We start from the raw sequence: 17,463 nt of genomic DNA, 5'->3' as shown, positions 1-17,463 counted from the left end.
ATTCCTCCCATTCTGGCAAAGGTATGTAGATCAAGATGCAGGTTCTCTTTCTGGATGAGGACCCATCTGCCTGCCTCAGTGAGCACCGTGACAGACTGAGACACCGCATTGTGCAAAGTAGGAGGACCCCAACTTTATCCGTGAACAGCTTCAAGGCTGTTGGTTCCATGTCTGTTGTTTTGCTGCTACACTTACACTGTTTTCTTATACCAAACAAAAGTGAAACCTCATTAACTCTTTTTATGTGAAACCAAAAAAAAAAAAAATGAGGTTTACTGATAGTGAGAGAAGTAACAGAAATGATTAGGGATTCTTCTTTACGGGCCCTCAGGTTCATAGATTTTGCTGTCCTGGCTTTTTGGTAACTAATGCTGAAACAGAATCTTCAAAGTTGGCTGCTCTTGTCCACATTTTCTAGACAAGAGGCTGGCAAACTACAGCCCATGAGCCAATTCTGTCTGGCCCACTATCCATTTTTGTATGACCTGAGAGCTAAGGTAGTTGTTAAACTGTTTAAGAGTTGAAAACAATCAAAAGACCTGGAGTCAATAACAATGTATTGTGCACTTAAAAGTTGTTAAGAGGATACATTGAGGTGAGTGTTCTTACCACAATAAAAAAAGTCAAAAGTGTATTTTATGACACATGAAAATTATACGAAATCCAAATTTAAGTGTCCCTACATAAAGTCTGATTGAAACACAGCCACACTCATGCTTATGGGGTTCATGCCACACCAATGGAGGCCAAGGGAAAGCTTGCTGCCAACAGTCTTGTAAGGCTTGGAGGTTCCCAAGATTGATCTGAATCTACCAGACTAACCTTCTAATTCAGGGTTGTTTACAGAATATTAAACCTTTCACAGCTACGTTGGTGTTTATAAGTCAAACTCATTGTAGACTAGTGGAGGAGTTGTTTAGAGTTGACCAGTGCTCGGGGGAAATTTAAGTCAAGTGGGGCATCTTGAGGAGTTTCTGGGCTTGTGTAATGAGACAAGTTTGCCCAGTTCCTTAGGGCCACTGCAACCAGGATGTCTGGGAGGCCCAGGTCTGAACAGTCCATCTGCAATCTTTGAGGCAGCCAGCAATGCTCCACATCTATCACATCTGTCATTTGCTGCTGGGAGTAGACTAGAATGAGTCCAGCCTCAGGAATGCAGCAAGTCAATGGATAGTTGCTGTTTTTCAGCTTCTTTCCAAACCCCCTCCTTCCTCTCTGCTCCCTCCTCCTACATTTTCCCCAGTGACCTAAGTACATTTAAAAAGAAGGAGGAGAAGGAGAAAGAAGAGGAGGAGGAGGAGAAGGAGGAGGAGGACAGGGAGAGGGAGGGGGAGTGGAGAGGGAAGGGGTGGAGAAGGAGGAAGAGAAGGAGAAGAAGGAAGAGAAGGAGAAGGAGGAGGTGGAGGAGAAGGAGAAGGAGGAGGTGGAGGAGAAGGAGAGTTAGAAGAAGACAAGAACCAGAAACTTCCCTCCTGAGAGCCCTACTGCCTGTCCCCACTGCCCTCCAAATTTCATGCTGGCAGACAACTGTGTCCAACCTCTGCCCCACTGGGGAGGTCTTCTCCAGGGACCATCCTTCCTCAGTGCCCTCAGCTTCCCTGAAGGGTGAAGGAGGAGTCCTCAGAGTGGAAAGGGAAGGGCAACTTGGGATGTGAGCCAGCCCCGGCCTCTTCTGGAGTCTTCTGTGAGGGCTGGGAGAAAGCTGGCTGGTTAAAGGGGAGGGACACAACTTCCAATGCCAGCTACTCTTCGGGACATTGGGGAGCCTTCTCTGGGGGAAACAGGGAGTGGGTGTCATGAAAAACACAGGTCAAGGGAAATCACATGATGAGGTGGCACACTCAGCCCCGTGTTGCACTGGGCCATGGCAGCAACCATGACTGCTCAGATCTTGCTTGACCAATTAAGCGTCATTTAGTGCTCATTTCTTACTTCTTTGCTTCGTTTGGTTTACCTTACTTTCGACTCACATCCCTGAGCTCACATCTGCCCCAGATTAGAAAATGACCCCAGTGTTGCGATGCCTTTTGGGACCAAAGGCAGCAGCCCCGGGAGGGAAAAAGACATTCCAGGACAGTGTGGTGGGAATAAGGAGTTCTTAGGCTTGTAGGGAGCAGGAAGAACACTCAGACACCATCTGTAATCACCGGGGAAACACAGTGGGTCCCATGGGCTAGGGAATTGTCTTTTTAGACACTTCCAGTATCTGGGATCCTCTCTGTAGGCTGCAGAGAGGAAATCCCTCCGGTGCAATCCTGCCATGACCTCTTCCACCTTCCCGATATGAAAATGAAATGCTGCCTCTCCACAAACACCTCCAGCATGGAGACCCAAGGGTCACTGGCAACTGCCTTTCATACCAGCCACTGTTCCCATTTCTCCTGGCTTCCACTCAAGCCCCCCCCCCCACCCACCCCTTAATGAGTACCAGAAGAGGAAATTCCAGCAGGATGGGGGCAGGGGGGCTGGTCACCTCACTGGCCCCAAAGCAGAGCTTGGTGGGGGAAGGAAGGAGCATATCAGTGTTATGCAAGAGGCTCTTCCTGCCCAGCTCTGGGTTATGGGCTCAGCAGCTGGCACAGGGAGGAGATGAAGCTTCTGAAGTCTCAAGCTGGGGCCTTGGGTTGCTGATGCCCTCTGGAGACAAGATGCCTGGTAGGGACCAAGAGGCTGTGAGAAGAGTAGGTTGAGAATGTTCATCTCAGGCTGTTCTGTCTGCAAAATAATACCCACTGGGTACAGAACACCTTCCTGGGCCTGGTGAGATGCAAATAAGTAGAAGATGCAACAATGCCCTCACCAAGTCCCATGTTATTGTAGATTATTGAATACACACTGAAAAATGGGAATACTCACTAATCCTTATGGTAACAAAGGCAAAACCATTTGATGCAATTCAAGTAGGGTACAACAGGGGCAAGTTAAGTATAGGAGCTAATCCAGGAAGATTTTAGGAACGTAGGTGAGTTTTGAATTTTAAATGGAGTCCTGATGGATGAGGGGGCAAGGGTGTATAAATGAAGTTTATGATTGAGAAATAATAGGGGCACCTTTATAGGGTGACTCTTGATTTCTGCTCGGGCCATGGTCTCGCAGGTTCATGGGTTCAAGCCCTGCAGTGACAGTGCAGAGCCTGCTTGGGGCTCTCTGTCTCTCTCTCTCTCTCTCTCTCTCTCTCTCTCTCTCTCTCTGCCCCTCCCCTGCTGGCTCTCTCTCTTTCTTAAAAATAAGTAAACATCTGGGGTGCCTAGGTGGTTAAGCGTTTAGCTCAGGTCATGATGTCGCGGTTTTGTGAGTTGGAGCCCCGTGTCAGGCTCTGTGCTGGCAGTGGGGAGCCCGCTTAAAAATTCTCTCTCTCTTTCCCTCTCTCTGCCCCTCCCCACTCATGCTGCCTCTGTCGCTCTCAAAATAAAAAATAAATAAACACTAGAAATTTCTTTTAAAAAAGAAGTAATAAGTTACATTCCTGAAGAGAGAAAGAATCTTACCTAGAGAAGGAGGAACACAAGTGAAAAATCTTAAAACCAAAGATATCCTTTTGCAGCAAGAAATGTCAAGGTTTACAGGCACCTGGGTGGCTCTGACTTCAGCTCAGGTCGTGATCTCCCAGCTTGTGAGTTCGAGCCCCACATTGGGCTCTGTGATGACAGAGCCCGGAGCCTGCTTCAAGATTCTGTCTCCCCCTCTCTCTGCCCCTCCCCCACTCACTGTCTCTCTCTCTCTCTCTCTCTCTCTCTCTCTCTCTCTCTCTGTCTCTCTCTCTCTCTCTGTCTCTGTCTCTCTCTCAAAAAAAAAAAAAAGTCAAGTTTGAGGTGATGGAAGACTGACCATAAGGAATCAGCATGTTGGTGTGATAGAATGTTCTAGTGATTCAAAATTCTTTTTTTGTAACCATGCATGTTTAAAAATTCTTTCTTACTCCAGTGGGCTCAGACCTAGTTTGTGTCGACATGGCTAAACACACCAAGAAGTCAGAATTGTCGGGAAATACGGGCCCTGTTATATGGTGCCTCCCTCGGAAAAATGGTGAAGAAGATTGAAATAAGCCAGCACGCCAAGTGCACTTGCTCCTTCTGTGGCCAAACCACTATGAAAAGACGAGCTGCGGGGATCCTGCACTGCGGTTCCTGCATGACAAACGCCGTGGGTGGTGCCTGGACCTACAACACCACTCCAAGGTGACAGTAAAGTTGGCCATCAGGAGACTGAAGGAGTTGAAACACCAGTAGAAGCTCCACCATTTGAAACATGGCTAGCCTACGATAAATGGGTTAATTTATATAACAAAATTCCTTTGGCTTGCTAAATTTATTAATTAGATGTTCTGATTTACATTGCATTAATTTTGCTTTCTCAAAAGACTTGGAAATTAAAAATCCTTCTAATTTTTATTGGAAAAAAATTCCTTCTTACTCCAGTAAGTGTAAGATGGTGCTTACTATGAATCCTGAGGGGTGGTTGGGTGGGGAGCTGGGGGGAGGGGGGTCTGGGGGGAGGGGGGAGGGAGAGGGGGAGGGGCTAAAAGGGCGAAGGGCATTAAGGAGGACACTTGGGATGAGCACTAGGTGTTATACATAGGGGATGAATCACTGAAATCTACTCCTAAAATCATTATTGCACTATACGCTAACTAGGATGAAAATTTAAAAATAAATACATAAATGAATAAACTTTTTTAAAAAATTAAAAAAAAAAAAAGAATCCTGGGGCTCCTGGGTGGATCAGTTAGTTCAGCATCCGACTTCGGCTCAGGTCAGGGTCTCATGGTTCGTGGGTTGGAGCCTCGTGTTGGACTCTGTGCTGACAGCTCAAAGTCTGTGTGTGTGTGTCTCTCTCTCTGAGCCTCCCCAGCTTGCACTCTGTATCTCTCTCTCTCTCAAAAAATAAATAAACATTAAAAATAAATCTTGAGGGGCGCCTGGGTGGCTAGTTGGCTAAGCATCCAACTTCGGTTCAGGTCATGATCTCCCAGTCCGTGGGTTCAAGCCCTGCATCAGCCCCGCTCTGTGCTGACTGCTCGGACCCTGGAGCCTGCTTCGGATTCTGTTTCTCCCTCTCTCTCTCTCTCTCTCTCTGCCCCTCCCCAACTTGTGCCCTCTCTCTCTCTCTCTCTCTCAAAAATAAACAAACATTGAAAAAATTAAAAAAAGAATCCTGGGATGAGGGGTGCCTGGGTGGTTCAATCAGTTGAACATCTGACTCTTGATTTTGGCTCAGGCCATGATCCCAGGTTCATGGAATCGAACTCCACCATCAGGCTCCACTCTGAGCATGGAATCTGCTCAAGATTCTCTCTCTCTCCCTCTGCCTCTCTCCCCCAAGTATGCTCTCTCAAAACAAAACAAAACAAAACAAAAATCCTGGGATGATTTTATATTTATACCAAGACATATTGTGGATAGCCTGGAAATTATTTTGTTAAATAAATTTCTCAGAAGAGGGGAGTTTCCTAAAACATGTAGAACTGGGTTAATGGACCCTACGAATACATAAACTATATAAATGTGCTGGGGGCGCCTGGGTGGCTCAGTTGGTTAAGACTTGGATTTTGGCTCAGGTCATAATCTCACAGTTCATGGGTTCAAGCCCCGAATCAAGCTGTCTGCTGTCAGCACAAAGCCCGCTTCAAATATATATATATATTTATAAAAGGAAATTCCCATGTTCCAGAACTCACAGCTAGAGAAGCTGTCACATGAGCCTGATGTGGCAGTTGAGGGAGTGGGGCCTGGGCGTGGACGCAGGCTGGAAATGAGACCCAGTATAAAGCTTCCCAAATGTGGGGGGCACCTGGGTGGCTCAGTCGGTTAAGCATCCGGCTTCAGCTCAGGTCACGATCTCACAGTTTGTGAGTCTGATCCCCGCGTCAGGCTCTGTGCTGACAGCTCGGAGCCTGGAACCTGCTTCGGACTCTGTGTCTCCTTCTCTCTCTGCCCCTCCCCCAATAGTGCTCTGTCTCTATCAAAAATAAATAAATGTAAAAAAAAATAATATTTAAAGCTTCCCAAATGGGACTTGAAAAATTCTTCCCGCCAGTCCAAAGAAGCAGAGAGCAAGATAGTTGTGTCTCAGAGCTCAAGATAGAGTGGGAGAAAAACACTTGTATAAGAAATTACCAACCCAAGTCTACGTTGTGTGGATCTAAATTTGTACTACCTGCCCCATGATATGAGAATTCTAGGGGAAGAAATCTAAAGTTCAGTGAGGCTCTGTTTCACTCCAGGGCCCCAGCAAAGGGAAATACGAAACAGTTCTACTTCTAGAACGTTCTTACTGAAACAGCCCTGGCTGAAGATGAATACATAATGAACACTTAGAAACCACAAGAAGTGAACCACCTGAAGAAGATTAAATAGATACAGGTAATAAGAGAATCAATGTCCCAAGAACTAGAAATAATAGAATAATCTGCAACAAAACAAGCAAGTTTAAAGTTACTAAAGAGATTAACAGAATACAGCGTATAATGAAGAAAATAGACCATTTTTAGAAAGAACAGACAGATTTGGAAAAGAATCAAATAGAATATCTGGAAATTAACAATCACTGAAATTCCTGATTTTACCTTTGTGTGTGACTTGTTCTAGATAGCCCCAATTTCAATCCTGCCTCTTGACCTAAATTTGAAATAGACTCTACACCTCTCCTTTCACATATTTTTTAAAAAAATTTTTAGAGAGTGGGAGAGAGGGGCAGAGGGAGAGAGACTGAGAATCTCAAGCAGGCTCCACGCTGAGCACAGAGCCCCACATGGGGCTCAATCTTTCCACCCTGGGATCATAACCTGAGATGAAATCAAGAGTCAGAGGTTCCACTGACTGAGTCACCCAGGTACCCATCTTTTCTCCTGTTAAAATGAAAGTTCACAGAAGACAAAAAGCAAATGATATATTCAGAATCGTGTCTAGCACACAACCTATTAACCAGGAATGAGAAGATACCAGTCTGCCTTCAAATTTTGGGGGCCCCTGGGGAAAAGAAGTAGAATATATGACTCCCCCATGAGACACCCTCAAGAAAACAGCAGCATTGCACATTCTCCCTCCCAAGCACTATGGAGTACCTAAGTCCCCGCTATTCTTTTTTTTTTTTTAATGTTTATATTTGAGAGAGAAAGAGAGAGAGCAAGTGGGGGAGGGGCGGAGTGAGAGGGGGACTGAGAATTCGAAGCAGTCTCAGGGCTGACCGCAGCAAGCCCTATGCGGGGCTTGAACTCACCAACCATGAGATGAGGACCTGAGCCAAAGTCAAATGCTCAAAGGACTGAGACACTCAAGACCCCCAGTCCCTGCCATTCATGAAAGAGCTCAAAGAGGATAGGGTACTTTCTCTGGGAAATAGGGCTTTCTGTGTCCCCTGGGGCCTCCTAAGGCCCCTGTGATCACTGATTCCTGAGCCTCGGAGGTTCCATCTCTGCTCTTTCAGGGAAGGGCTGGCCAGGTTTTGATCCTCCTTTCCTTTCATCCTGAGCTTCTACGGTATCTGTTTTATCTTATTTGGGGTAGAGAAATTCTTCCCAGTTTTTTCCTTTTTTGTTTCGTTTTGTTTCCAAAATTATTTTAGTTATTCTCAGGTCTGTGCTTTACTGCCTAAATGTTAGGATAAGCTTATCTATGTCTACAAAATACTTGGTTAGAATTTTTTAATTCCAGTGTAATTAACATACAATATTATATTAATTTCAGGTGAACAATATAGTGACTCAATTCTATACATTACTCATGGCTCATCATGATAAGTGTATTCTTAATCCCCTTCACCTATTTCACCCATCCCCCCACCCACCTCCCATCTGATAACCATCAGTTTGTTCTCTATAGTTAAGAGTCTGGGTTTGGGATTTTGTGTGGGTGTGTGTGTGGGGGGGGGGTTGTTGTTTTGTTTTGTTTCGTTTCATTTTGTTTGTCTCTTTTTCTTTCATCTTTTGTTTTACATCTTAAATTCCACATATGATGAAATCATATGGTATTTGTCTTCCTCTGACTGGCCTATTTCACTTCCTTACTAGGATTTTGAGAGAAATTACATTAAACCTATAGATAAATTTGGAGAGAATTGACATCTTTACTATGTCAAGCCTTCCAATCTATGACCACAGTGTATCTCTCCATTTATTTAGGTCTTTTATTTATTTCATCAGCATTTTGTAGTTTTCAGCATACAGATCCTGTGCATGTTTTGTTAAGTTTAAACCTAAGTATTTCGTTTTCTTTGGAACAATTATAAATGGTATAGCATCTTAAATTACAGTTTCTACATGTTTGTTGATTTTTGTGTGTTGATCTTGTATCCTGCAACTTTGCAGAACTCATATAGCAGTTAGAGGAATTTTTTTTTTTTTTTGGTAGATTCTTTAGGATTCTCTATAGACAATCATGTCATTTGCAAATAGGGACAGTTTTGTTTCTTCCTTTCCACTCTGTATGACTTTTATTCTTTTTCTTGCCTTATTACAGTGGTTAGAAATTCCAGTACTAAGTTGAATAAAAGTGATGAGAATAGAAATCCTTGCCTTGTTCTCAGTCTTAGGGGGAAGGCATTCAGTGACTCATCATCAACTATGATGTTAGCTGTAGGCTTTTGATAGATGTTCTTTATCAAGTTAAGGTAGTTCCTTTTTATTCCTAACTTGTTGAGAATATTTATTATAAACGATTATTGGATTTTGTCAAATGCTTTTCCTGCACCAATTGATAAGATTATATGATTTCTCTTCTTTAGCCTGTTGATATGGTAGACGTTTTTGTTAATCCAGCTTTATTGATTACTTGATATGATGGACTTTTAAAATTTGAATCAGACTATATATCTGGAATAAATTGTACTTGGTCATGGTATGTAAGTTTTTGTATTTATAATTATTTTATAATGATGGATTCAATTTGCTAATGTTTTTTTGAGGATTTTGAAGGAGATAATTAGTATAAGTTCATAAGATATTGGTTTATAGCTTTTTTTTCTAAGTTCATGACAGATACTGGCTTATAGTTTTCTTTTTTTTAGTACTGTCTTTGTCTGGTCTCATAAAATGAATTGGGAAGTGTTCTGTCCTTCTCTGTTTTCTGGAAGAAGTTGCAGAAAATTGGTATTTATTCTTCTTCAGGAGTTTGAAAGAATTCTCCAGTGAAACCATCTGAGCCTGGGGATTTCTCTTTGGGAAGGAAATCTGTTTTATCTGGATCATGACATCTTTGTCCACTGAAGTCACAAACGTTTTGGCCAAGTTTTAGGATATCGAATTGCAGAAAACCCTGGAAATCATCACCCACATCCCTCACCACATATGAAGAAAGTGATTTGCCTAAAGTCACAGAGCTAGTTAGTAGTAGAAATGAGAAGAGCCTGTGTTTCAGGTTACTCAGTCCAGCTTTCTTTGCTGCTAAGTAAATGAAAGTGGCTCAAGAGTGAAGACTCAATTTTCAAACACCCTCCCATTCATTGCCCACTCACTGTCTCATAGGAGGAGATCAAATGCTTCCCTGTGTATAAGCCCTCAATAAGAAGATTCCCCAAGCCCCTTCCACCCCAAAGTTAGAACCAGGAAGGGCAGGAGTCAAGAGCAGAGCTGGCAACCCATGGCCAAGGGGGCAGAGAGGCAAAACTTTGGCAAACAAATCCCCGAAGGAAGAAGCAACCATAGGGCTGATCAGCCTGGGAATCAGCCCCCTCTGTTGGTTTGATAGACACTTGGATGAGAGGCTGAGCCAAAGAGGAACAGAGACCATGGGCACCTCTCCCAACAGGGTCAGCAAACAGTAGAAAGTTAGGGTTTCCTGATCACACGCCCTGTTTTCCTTAGGGTATGAGCCAGAGACCACTCTCCAAACTGTAGATAAGAAGGCAGAAGATAGGGCGCCTGGGTGGCTTAGTCACTTCAGTGCCTGACTCTTGATTTCAGCTCAGGTCATGACCTCACAGTTGTCGGATGGAGCCCTACATTGGGCTCTGTGCTGACAGCTCAGAGCATGCTTGGAATTCTCTGTTTCCTCTCTCTCTCCCCCTCCCCTGCTTGTGCATGTGCCCTCTCTCTTAAATTAAATGAACATTAAATTTTTTTAAAAAAAATGGCAGAAGAAAGGAGTGGATAGATTATACCTGCACAATAACATAACACGACATTCCCACAGCTGGATCCCCATCACTGCTTAGGATGTCATCCAGTAGAACCTTCTGCAATAGGAATATTATATACCTGCACTGTCCAATGAGATGGCCACTAGTCCTATGTGGGTATGAAACACTGGAAATGTGAATAGTGCAACTAAAAATACTAAATTTCTTATCGTAATTAATTTAAATTTAACTAGTCATATGTGACTAGTGGCTACTGTATTGGACAGCCCAGAACCAGAAAAACCCCTGTAAATGCACTCATGAACAAACCTGAAAAGCATATGAAAACCAGAAGCATAATCTATAATAAGGGAAGTACTAAGATGCGATGGCAACTCACTTAAAATTGAGACAAAACCTCACACCTCAAATTTGCACCAATATTACACGATGCTCTGGTTTCACTTTATTTTAGCTTTATGCATGCTAGTTTGGGGGGAAAAGATCACTTTTGGCAATATAAGGGAAGGAGCATATCATAGGCTTCAGGGATCCACTTGGAAGTTACTAAGCCTATATCGAGTTAGAGAAAGAATATTATGGAGATTTGGCTTGTTTTGTTCACCGTTATATCCCCAGTGCCTAGACTATCCCCTGGCAAGAAACATTCTGGGTAAAAATTTGTTGAGTGAATGAAAGGAGAGGCAGACTGCCAGAGGAACTCGTCTTAAGAAAAAGAACAATTTACAAAGCAAAACCTCTAGGCTCAGCCGAATGGCCACTAGAGGGCGTTCCAGCCCAGCCGCTAACTGGTGACCCGCCGCAGGTAAATCGTTCTCCCCCTTGGGAGAATTCCCAGGTTTTCCCTAGCACTTCCCACGCTCCAGGGTGGCTGTAAAAGAGTAAATCCCAGCCACCACCCCTCCCTTCTTATCACACTTCCATGTCTTTCTTTCTTTTTTATTTGTCTTTATGTTTTCTCATGTATACCAGACAACCCTCTTAGATGTTAGGATCAGATCTATGTATCCATGTATGGGCAATGCAAGGCCCCCAGCACGCTAGGACGCTTAATAAATGTCATATTTTGCGCTTCAAATAAAGGAAATGGAGAGTCATAGGCAGCAGCCCACGCCTGGGAATCAGGAGGTGGGTTTCTAGACAACTCTGTTCAATGTAAGTCCAATATGGTCCCAAACACTGTGCTGTAAGATTCCCATAGGTAGTATTATCTCCATTTTACAGATGAGAAAATTGAATTTCAGAGTGATTGGCAAAGGTCACATAGATTATAAGTGGATTTTGAACCCAGGATGATTTGCCTACAAAACCCTTGGAATTAACTCTGTAGCATTGGTTTCGAGTTCAAATTCGGCAATGCTGAGAGCATGGCTTTCTAGGAGATCCAGTGAGGCTAGAAGACTGAAATTGGGGGTTGCACTGGAGTCAGGAAAGGGAAAGAAAAGGCAGTTATATTGGAGTCCTTCCGGGGGGGGGGGTTGGGCAAGGGCACTGTTACCACCCAGAAGAGCAGGGTGGACCTATCACAGGCCAAAGTCTTCAAGATTTCTGTTTAAGGACTGCGTGTTGGGGTGCCTGGGTGGTTCAGTTAAGTGTCCAACTTTGGCTCAGGTCATGATCTCACAGTTAGTGAGTTTAAGCCCTGTGTCGGGTGTTGGAGTCTGTGCTGACAGCTCAGAGCCTGGAGCTGAATCTGTCTCCCTCTCTCTCTGCCCCTCTGTCCCTCTCTCAAAAATAAATAAATAATCATTAAAATTTTAAAAAATTAAAGGACCGTTTGTGTTGACCCCCAAATCCACAAGTAAGCCCCAAAGAGATGGCATTTGGAGGTGGGGCCGTTGGGAGGTAATTAGGTTTAGATGAGGTTATGAGGGTAGGCTCCCTTGATGAGGCTGGTGTCCTTTAAAAGAGGAGAGACCGGGGCCCTCTCCCTCCGCTGCGTTGAGGATACAGCAAGAAGGTGGCCCTCCCAAAGGCAGGACTAGTGCCCTCACCAGAACCAAATCTGCCAGCACCTTGACCTTGGACTTCCCAGCCTTCAGAACTGTGAGAAATCAATGTCTGTCATTTAAGCAGTCCAGCCTATGACATTTTGCTATAACAGCCCAAGCAGACTAAGACACCATCCTTGCCTCCGCTGTACCCTTTCCTTTTCTTTGGGATAGTTGTCTCTTCTCGAATTAGAACTTTCTCTCAGGTAAAAAAAAAAAAAAAAAAAAAAAAAAAGAACTTGCTCTCAGGTGAAGATCGCACCTACTTCCCAAGCGCTGCAGCTAATCTCATGCACTCCAAAATTTGGAAATCCCTGCGGTGGTGGTTAAGTGCATGGGCTTTGGATTAAGCAGGTTATAAAAATAATTAAATATGAGGCTTTGCGCAAAGGCCGGCTAATCCCCCACACCCACGACTCATTTTCCTCATGTATATGCAGCGTGGATAATACTTGCCTTTGAGGTTGTGGTGTGATTTATTGATTTTGTCAATGCCAAACCTCTTGCATTGGGTCTGTAGGCACAGAGCAGGAACTCAGGAAGTGTTCGTTTCCTTTTTTCCTTATTTGTGGTGTCATGAATGCCAAGGACAGTTTACATTTAGCAGAACCTTTAGCTCAAAGGAAAAAGCTAAAATGGAAGAATTTCAAGCATCAACCTGTGAGTGGAGAAGATATCCGGGGGTAGGGAGGAACATTTGAGGACCAAGGACCTTGACTTCTCACCTTGTACACAAGAGGATTGTGCACACAGGTCCCTGCCCTCACCTCAAAACAAGAAGAGTGCCTTGTGAGGCTCAACAGGCTTCCAGCACATACATTTGCTCAGGACCATGATTTTCTCTGGACTGCTCCACAAGTTACTCCCCTCCTGATTTTTTCTCTACTCCACTGTGTTGGACTCCTCTGTTGTCCCTGTAGATCCAACCTCCCTCCACTCTCTTCTGTCCCACTCAGTGCCCCAGGAGGTTGGGCTATCAGGCTTGTCCTTTGTTTTCCAGCTAGATTAGGCTGTCAGGGAGTCAGGCAGGCGAGCTGAGGGCTGGAGGCCAGAGAGGTGAGAGTTTCTGTTTCCTAGCTCCCTCCCTGTGCTTGGCCAGGACTGAAGGCCACAGCTCCAGGGTGGCCTCTCCACACAGTTGTTACTGCAAATACTCGGCGCCCAGGAAGAGACAAGCCACACGCACTCAGGAAATCAGGAAAAGATTGTTTATTGCACACTGGTTCCAGCCCAGCAGAGTCACCTCCAAACGCTGAGCCTGGAAACTTGGCATCATCTTCCTTTTATGGCTGGCATGGTAGGGGGTTGAGAGACAAAAGAAAAGGGGGAGAGGGCACTTATCAGTGGTGCTGTCTGGGCAGTTGGTAGACACAGGAGGCAAGCAAGATTACAGAAGCCAAAGTAGTATGCAAGGGGAGCGTCCAGCCTCAGACATCTGGCTGGCCCCTTTTCTCTTGTTCTTACTAGCTTTTCTTCTCACAGTGAGTGTGTGCTTTCCCTAACAAGAACACACTCTCCCTCTTTTTGGATTTCAGTCCCCACACCTTCCCCTTGCTCCTTCAGGCCCAATTCCAGTGCCAGATACCACAGTGTATCTTCTGGTTTCCCTACCTCCTGCCCACACCTTTGTAGATCATCCTTTTGTCAAATTCTCTCCAAATTACCCAATTTGAGTGACCCTAATTGATATAACGCCGATGATGAGGATGCAAAAGGTAAGCTGAGGGCAAAGGAGCTAGCTTTACCCCTCTCCCCAGGTGGGATATGTATGATATTCCTCAGGCACCCCTGCTTGCCCAAGAACAAAGGAAAGAAAACAAATAGTTAACTGATAGAGATCACAGCTATGCAGGACACGAGTCTCCATCAGTTTACAAATGTCTTAGTAAATTACAAGAAAAAGGCAATCTTATCAGTAGCCTAATCTCCAGAAAGCTGTGGACTCAGTTTCCTGGAGCCCTAATATTACCCTCCCCTCCATAATGATGTGGGGAACAAAGGCAAGAAGGAAATGGCAGGTGAACTTAAATTTCCTTATAACCTGCAGCCCATTAACAAATACTTGAGGCAAATACAGAGTATGACGCCTCTCCAGGAAACCCCTACTGTCATCATGTTAATGCCTTACTAGAGGGAAAACAACCTTAGCTTGATAATAGCAAGGCCTCAGGTATTTTAGAAGTCCTCTTTGGCATAGCAAAGTCCTTCTGGAGGCCTCCATTTGTCTTCACCTCCCCCATCTCCACAGTATATAACCAGTTACTCTGCACAACCCCAGTGCAGCTCTTTCTGCCCACAGGTCCTGTCCCTGTGCTTTAATAAAATCACCTTTTTGCACCAAAGATGTCTCAAGAATTTTTTCTTGGCCATTGGCTCCAGACCTCCACTACTCCCAAACCATATCACCAAGGGCTGGTTAGGCCCAAGTAGTTGGTCTCCCACTGATCCATGGAGACCATGGGGCCACTGTTCTTCAGTTGCCACCAAAGGCTCTCTGCTGTTTTGCTCTCCTGGTCAGGACACAAAACCTTCTCAGGTGGACACACCCAGAGCCACCTGTAGGAGGGCAACCCCAAGCAAATCCCAGGTGGCGACTCCGGGCACTTGCCAGCACCAGAGTATTGTTCCCACGTGGGAAGAAGATGATTTTTACTTTTTTTTTAAGTTTATTTATTTTGAGAGAGAGAGAGAGAGAGAGAGAGAGAGAGAGAGAGAATCCCAAGCAGGCTCCACACTGTCAGCAGGGAGACTGATGTGGGGCTCAAACTCACAAACTGTGAGATCATGAACCGAGCCAAAATCAAGAGTGGGATGCCCAACCAACTGAGACATCCAGATGCCTGGGAAGAAGATGATTTTAAACCTGAGAATCTGCTCTTGAGGTCCTTTTATTTATTTTTTTAATTAATTTATTTTTTTCTTGAGGTCCTTTTAAAGATTGCATACCCTGCTCTGAGCCACTAAAATTTTTTGGAATCTCTTGAGCCTAGAAATGGTACTAAAATGTTAAATCCACCATTGGGAATTGTTGAAAGAGAAACAAGAAGCCCGAAATGGAGTCATTCGTCCCCAACCACAGCAAACCAAGACCTAATTGTAGTTTGAACCTCTCTCAGGAATGTGACCTTTTAAGTTAATCTGAAATTTCCTGATCAGCTCTGGTAAAGTAATCGCGTGATAAAAACCCTGCCATCCCTTCCTCCTCAAAAAAAGATGTAACAGAGGTGCCTGGGTGGCAGTTGGCTGAGTGACCGACTCTTGGTTTCAGCTCAGGTCATAATCTCATGGTTCATGAGTTCGAGCCCCACATCAGACTCCACCCTGACAGTGCAATTCCTGCTTGGGATTCTTTCCCTCTTTCTCTGTTTCTACTTTGTTTGTGCTACCCTCACCCACCCCACCCCATCCCCCCCAAAAAAAAATAAACTCTTAGAAAAAAGATGTAACAATCCTTTTCTTTGCTGATAATGTCCTTGCCCCATTCTCCTTCCTATAAAAATCTTCTATTTTGTACAAATCCTTGGAGCATCCCTGTACTTGCTAGGTGGGATGCTGCCCACTGATTGAAAATCAATTAATAAATCACAAATCGATTAAGCAATTAGCAAATCGCTTAATAAAGCCAATTAGGTCTTCAAATTCACTCAGTAGAACTATTTTAACAGACTCCTTTATGTGACCTCCACAACGTGTCTTCGGGCTCCCCAGCATTCAGCCCCTTCGTGGTCATTGGCCATGACACCATGACTCTCACTTCTGCTTTGCCTCGGATGATAACGAATGACCAAGCTACTTCTCACTGTAGATGTTTATTTTCAACGATACTCTGTTTATCCTCTAGTCAGTGGAGAATGTGCCTGTTTTTTTTAACGTGTCCTTTTTTTTTTTTTTTGGTACCTTTTGACCCCCTTCGAGAGAGAATTCCTCCCCACCCTCGCTCTGCCTCTGACAACCACCACTCTGTTCTCTGTATCTATGAGCTTTTTTTTTTTTTTCATTTTGTTTTTCTTTTGAACATGTCTTTTTTTTTAAATGGCTGAATCTCGATCGGGGCAGTAAGTATAGGAAGCCCTAATTGTACAAGAAAACACAATAGCCTCCAGAAGCCACTGGGGCCATGGCGACAGGATGCATTAGCTAATTCAAAGGACTCCCAGTGGTGAATGGGGAACATTTTCAGCACCAAATATGTTAGGAATGGATTCCCTAACCTGAGGGGCTTCCTAAACAGCGTCTATTAGAGTGTGATTCAGAGACTCTGAAAGCATTTGTCACTCTTGTGGCTCCTGCTACTTTCCTCCCAGGCAGCCACTCCTGGGGGACCCTCTCTTGGCACTGCTAACCCCACACTGGTCCAGCTCAGCAGAGGTGTGTTGAGACAAAAACTGGGAAGGGCCAGTGCCTGCTTAAGGATTAGACCTCTGTGTCTGGTTGGCTACCCAGAGAAATTCCACTTACTTAAAGTGATAAAATCGGTCCCTTGTCCCTCCCTGCCTACGGATCAAGTAGAGCAAGATGGGATGGAAACTTCCCCAACCTGTGTGCACAGATCATTACAAGTGTTCAGCTAAGCAGCTGCTTTCCCTGGAAGTTCAGCTCTAACCAAATATGCACATTCAATAAGGCAACTGAGCCAACCTCCTTTCAAAACAGTTCTTCCCAAGGCAAGACCATGGGCCACTTTCTTTTCTAGTGTGGTGACAAAAGGACAGGCCTGGAAGGGAGGGGACAGTGGGCCATCTAGTTTTGCCTCAAGTCTTTCATCGCTGTGTGATCTCGGGCAAACCCCTGCTCTTCTCTGACACTCTGGGTTTTGTTTTTTGAATAAGAATGTGGTGAATTAAAAGAAAAAAAAAAACGTGTGGAGAGCTCTCAACACTAGAGCCATAAGATTTTGCCACAGAATGTTAGCGTATTTTAGCTCAATTTGTAGAAACCTCAACTGGAGAAAATATGTATGTAGGATCATTTGACATACATATTCCATTTACTCTTTCAGAGAATTTTCGTTTTTAATCTTTGGCCAGGACAGATTAAAAAAAACAAAAAACAAAAAAAAAACCACCTGAGCTTAAAATTATACAAATTATGGAATTATTGTGGGATTTCTTTTTGACCTAAATGCCAATGAATGCTTTCACTTTCCTTAATTATTGGCTTTTTCCTCATGAACAGTGTAAATTATGGCCTGAATGATTGAAGAAAGATTAAATAAATAAATAAATAAATAAGCAAATAAATAAATAAGATGGTGGTGAATGTTGTCCTGGATGACTTATAACGTACCTGGCCAGAGCTAAAATTTGGTGATTGCATAGTTTCCCGGGAGGAAATTTCCTGGAAGAACTTTAGGATTGCTTTTATCATTCTGGAGCAGCACTATGCAATAGAAATATAT

General features: G+C 44.1%; 1 pseudogene; it reads left to right on the top strand.

Moving 5' to 3' along the window:
• The first annotated feature begins 3,980 nt into the window (after positions 1-3,980).
• Positions 3,981-4,391, top strand: LOC106978412 (60S ribosomal protein L37a-like; annotated as a pseudogene).
• The last annotated feature ends 13,072 nt before the right edge of the window (positions 4,392-17,463 follow it).

This window comes from Acinonyx jubatus, chromosome B1 (assembly GCF_027475565.1).
Source record: "Acinonyx jubatus isolate Ajub_Pintada_27869175 chromosome B1, VMU_Ajub_asm_v1.0, whole genome shotgun sequence".
Classification (NCBI taxonomy): domain Eukaryota; kingdom Metazoa; phylum Chordata; class Mammalia; order Carnivora; family Felidae; genus Acinonyx; species Acinonyx jubatus.
Note: the sequence above shows the minus strand (reverse complement) of the source record. Positions and strands in the feature narration are given on the sequence as shown.